This window comes from Chrysemys picta, unplaced genomic scaffold (assembly GCF_011386835.1).
Source record: "Chrysemys picta bellii isolate R12L10 unplaced genomic scaffold, ASM1138683v2 scaf312, whole genome shotgun sequence".
Classification (NCBI taxonomy): Eukaryota; Metazoa; Chordata; order Testudines; family Emydidae; genus Chrysemys; species Chrysemys picta.
The window spans coordinates 50,001-55,000 of NW_027053019.1; the positions used below are offsets into that span (position 1 = coordinate 50,001).

General features: G+C 70.6%; 1 non-coding gene across 1 annotated transcript; it reads right to left on the reverse strand.

The window, feature by feature from the left end:
* Positions 1-1,504: 1,504 nt before the first annotated feature.
* LOC135978568 (5S ribosomal RNA) lies at positions 1,505-1,623 on the reverse strand. The gene has a single exon (XR_010595966.1). It is a non-coding gene; the product is annotated as a 5S ribosomal RNA (ribosomal RNA).
* Between the last annotated feature and the right edge of the window lie 3,377 nt (positions 1,624-5,000).

Consider the following 5,000-nt stretch of genomic DNA (forward strand, 5'->3'; position numbering starts at 1 on the left):
CCTCGGAGAGCCGGGTCGGCGGCAGTGGTGGGTTTACGTCCAGCCTCCGGAGGGTGCGCGTCCTCGGAGGCGATGCAGGCGCCGCAGAGAGGCAGCCTCCGAGGCAGGGAGCGGAGCACCGAGGCTGGGGAGAGGGGAGCAGGAGCCGGGGGCTGGGGGTGGGGGTGGGGGGCGTTCAGGACAACCGGTCAAGCCCCGGGAAGCAGCTGTCAAATGTTCCAAGTCCCCACTCGGCCACCAGGTCCACCCCAGTCTAGCAATGGGGTTGACCTGGCTGACGGCCGGTTAGTATCAAGGTAAACTCACCGTCGTCCACAGGAGGGCAGCTCTCAGGCCGGCCGGCTGCGGCTGACTCTGGGGCGGCGCCCGGTCCCGGCAGCGAGGGGCGGGGGGCGCGGAGCGAGACGGGGCTAACCGGGGGGGGGGGGGCGCCTCCTGCGACTTTGGGGGCCGCGGGTCGTCAGTGGCGTGCAGGCCGGGCCTCTCCCGGGGGATTCGGGGGGGCGGTCCTGCGGGCCGGGCGCAGGGGGCTCGGGCGAGCCCGGGCCGGTCCGCCCCGGGGCCGGGGTCTCCGCCTGCGGCTCAGGGGGGCGCGGGTCGTCGGGGGAGGAAGCCCGGGGGAGCTGCACACCGGCCCGCCAGGCCAGGCCTGGCCTGGATGGCCGCGGGGGGATTCGGGGCGGTCCCGCGGGCCGGGGGCCGGGCGCAGGGGAGGCGGGGGGTCCGAGCGAGTCCGTCCCGGGCCCGGGGCCTCCCCCTGCGGCTTTGGGGTCCGTGGGTCCCCGCTGGCGGAAGCCACTGGGAGCTGGACACCCGCCGTCCGTCCCGCCTGGCCAGGCCTGGCCTGGGTGGCCGCGGGGGGATTCGGGGCGGTCCCGCGGGCCGGCGGCCGGGCGCAGGGGAGGCGGGGGGTCCGAGCGAGTCGGTCCCGGGCCTGGGGTCTCCCCCTGCGGCTTTGGGGTCCGTGGGTCCCCGCTGGAGGAAGCCGCTGGGCGCTGGACACCCGCCGTCCGTCCCGCCTGGCCAGGCCTGGCCTGGGTGGCCGCGGGGGGATTCGGGGCGGTCCCGCGGGCCGGCGGCCGGGCGCAGGGGGTCCGAGCGAGTCCGTCCCAGGCCCGGGGCCTCCCCCTGCGGCTTTGGGGTCCGTGGGTCCCCGCTGGAGGAAGCCGCTGGGCGCTGGACACCCGCCGTCCGTCCCGCCTGGCCAGGCCTGGCCTGGGTGGCCGCGGGGGGGGATTCGGGGCGGACCTGCGGGCCGGCGGCCGGGAGGGTCCGGGCCAGTCCGCCCCATGCCCGGCGTCTCCCCCAGCGGCTTCGGTGGCCCCGGGGGGGGTCCTCCGCGGAGGAAGCCGGGTGGGTGGGGAGCCGGACCCCAGGCGCCCAGACCCGTGACCTGCGGCCGCGACCTCCGACTCGGCAGGAGCGACGAGGGGCTTTCCGGCCCGTCCCCCCCTCTCCTTCCCCCCCAGAAAAGGAGAGAGAGCTGACTCGGACCGGGAAAAGCTGCCTACGGCACCTGGGATTCCCAGGCGGTCACCCATCCAAGTACTAGCCAGGCCCGGGACGGTTTACCTTCCGAGATCGGACGGGATCGGGGGCGTTCGGTCCGGTATGGCCGTAGGCACCCGGCCCCGCGCCTCCTCGCCCGCTTTCCCCTGCCGACGCCCGGGCCTGCCGCACGGTGAGCCCCGGTCGGACTGCCCCCCCCCCTGCGGCAGGGCCCCCGTCTCTCGCGGGCCCGGTCCTTTTTTCCTTTTCGAGCTCCGGGGCCCGGGCTGGCCGCCAGAGCCCCTCCGCCCGCCCTCCCCGGCGTCGGGGAAAATACTGTCCCGGACTTCCAGTGCGCCCGATCCTGTCAGCCGGGGGGTGGGGAGGGGCAGTCCCTCGCTGCGGCCGGGGAGGGTGAGCCCAGGGCGGCTTGCCTGCCGTGCGAGGCCCCTCTCGGCCACCAGGTCAACCCCGAGTCGAAAGGGCTGAAAAATTTTCAGAGTCCCCTCCCGGGCACCAGGTCAACCCGTGGAATCGGACGGGTTCACCTGCTGGCCGGTTCGCTTCCCGGCCACCAGGTCAACCCCTAGGTTGCCGACCGGCCTACCCAGTGGCCGGTTTGCTTTCCGGCCACCAGGTCAACCCCTAGGGGTTTTAACGGGGGCACGCCCGGTGGCCTCTTTCCCGTCCGGTCACCAGGTCAACCCGGATCTCCCTCCTTCCCTGGGCGTCCCCTCCTCGGAGGCGTCAGGTTCCATTTCCCCCCCCCCCCAGACTTCCAGGGGCCCGATCCAGTCGGCCGGGAGGCAGTCCCTCGCTGCGGCCGGGGAGGGTGAGCCCAGGGCGGCCTGGTCCATGTCTCTAGTGGGCCCGATCCTTTTTTTTTTTTTCGAGCTCCGGGGCCAGGCCCGCCCGGGCAGCCCTCCTCGGAGGCGTGGGGCGATTCCCCCCCCCCCCCCAGACTTCCAGGGGCCCGATCCTGTCGGCCGGGAGGCAGTCCCTCGCTGCGGCCGGGGAGGGTCAGCCCAGGGCGGCTTGCCTGCCGTGCGAGTCCCCTCTCGGCCACCAGGTCAACCGCGAGTCGAAAGGGCTGAAAAATTTTCAGAGTCCCCTCCCGGGCACCAGGTCAACCCGTGGAATCGAACGGGTTCACCTGCTGGCCGGTTCGCTTCCCGGCCACCAGGTCAACCCGTGGAATCGGACGGGTTCACCGGCTGGCCGGTTCGCTTTCCGGCCACCAGGTCAACCCCTAGGTTTTAAGGGGGGGACGCCCGGTGGCCTCTTTCCCGTCCGGTCACCAGGTCAACCCGGATCTCCCTCCTTCCCTGGGCGCCCCCTCCTCGGAGGCGTCAGGTTCCATTCTTTTTTCCAGACTTCCAGGGGCCCGATCCAGTCGGCCGGGTGGCAGTCCCTCGCTGCGGCCGGGGAGGGTGAGCCCAGGGCGGCTTGCCTGCCGTGCGAGTCCCCTCTCGGCCACCAGGTCAACCCCGAGTCGAAAGGGCTGAAAAATTTTCAGAGTCCCCTCCCGGGCACCAGGTCAACCCGTGGAATCGAACGGGTTCACCTGCTGGCCGGTTCGCTTCCCGGCCACCAGGTCAACCCGTGGAATCGGACGGGTTCACCGGCTGGCCGGTTCGCTTTCCGGCCACCAGGTCAACCCCTAGGTTTTAAGGGGGGGGGGACGCCCGGTGGCCTCTTTCCCGTCCGGTCAGCAGGTCAACCCGGATCTCCCTCCTTCCCTGGGTGCCCCCTCCTCGGAGGCGTCAGGTTCCATTCTTTTTTCCAGACTTCCAGGGGCCCGATCCAGTCGGCCGGGTGGCAGTCCCTCGCTGCGGCCGGGGAGGGTGAGCCCAGGGCGGCTTGCCTGCCGTGCGAGTCCCCTCTCGGCCACCAGGTCAACCCCGAGTCGAAAGGGCTGAAAAATTTTCAGAGTCCCCTCCCGGGCACCAGGTCAACCCGTGGAATCGAACGGGTTCACCTGCTGGCCGGTTCGCTTCCCGGGCACCAGGTCAACCCGTGGAATCGAACGGGTTCACCTGCTGGCCGGTTCGCTTCCCGGGCACCAGGTCAACCCGTGGAATCGAACGGGTTCACCTGCTGGCCGGTTCGCTTCCCGGGCACCAGGTCAACCCGTGGAATCGAACGGGTTCACCTGCTGGCCGGTTCGCTTTCCGGCCACCAGGTCAACCCCTAGGTTTTAAGGGGGGGGGGACGCCCGGTGGCCTCTTTCCCGTCCGGTCAGCAGGTCAACCCGGATCTCCCTCCTTCCCTGGGCGCCCCCTCCTCGGAGGCGTCAGGTTCCATTCTTTTTTCCAGACTTCCAGGGGCCCGATCCAGTCGACCGGGAGGCAGTCCCTCGCTGCGGCCGGGGAGGGTGAGCCCAGGGCGGCTTGCCTGCCGTGCGAGTCCCCTCTCGGCCACCAGGTCAACCCCGAGTCGAAAGGGCTGAAAAATTTTCAGAGTCCCCTCCCGGGCACCAGGTCAACCCGTGGAATCGAACGGGTTCACCTGCTGGCCGGTTCGCTTCCCGGGCACCAGGTCAACCCGTGGAATCGAACGGGTTCACCTGCTGGCCGGTTCGCTTCCCGGGCACCAGGTCAACCCGTGGAATCGAACGGGTTCACCTGCTGGCCGGTTCGCTTTCCGGCCACCAGGTCAACCCCTAGGTTTTAAGGGGGGGGACGCCCGGTGGCCTCTTTCCCGTCCGGTCAGCAGGTCAACCCGGATCTCCCTCCTTCCCTGGGCGCCCCCTCCTCGGAGGCGTCAGGTTCCATTCTTTTTTCCAGACTTCCAGGGGCCCGATCCAGTCGGCCGGGTGGCAGTCCCTCGCTGCGGCCGGGGAGGGTGAGCCCAGGGCGGCTTGCCTGCCGTGCGAGTCCCCTCTCGGCCACCAGGTCAACCCCGAGTCGAAAGGGCTGAAAAATTTTCAGAGTCCCCTCCCGGGCACCAGGTCAACCCGTGGAATCGAACGGGTTCACCTGCTGGCCGGTTCGCTTCCCGGGCACCAGGTCAACCCGTGGAATCGAACGGGTTCACCTGCTGGCCGGTTCGCTTCCCGGGCACCAGGTCAACCCGTGGAATCGAACGGGTTCACCTGCTGGCCGGTTCGCTTCCCGGGCACCAGGTCAACCCGTGGAATCGAAAGGGTTCACCTGCTGGCCGGTTCGCTTTCCGGCCACCAGGTCAACCCCTAGGTTTTAAGGGGGGGGACGCCCGGTGGCCTCTTTCCCGTCCGGTCAGCAGGTCAACCCGGATCTCCCTCCTTCCCTGGGCGCCCCCTCCTCGGAGGCGTCAGGTTCCATTCTTCTTTTTCCAGACTTCCAGGGGCCCGATCCAGTCGACCGGGAGGCAGTCCCTCGCTGCGGCCGGGGAAGGTGAGCCCAGGGCGGCCTGGTCCATGTCTCTAGTGGGCCCGATCCTTTTTTTTTTTCCGAGCTCCGGGGCCAGGCCCGCCCGGGCAGCCCTCCTCGGGGGCGTGGGGCGATTTCCCCCCCCCCCACCCCCAGACTTCC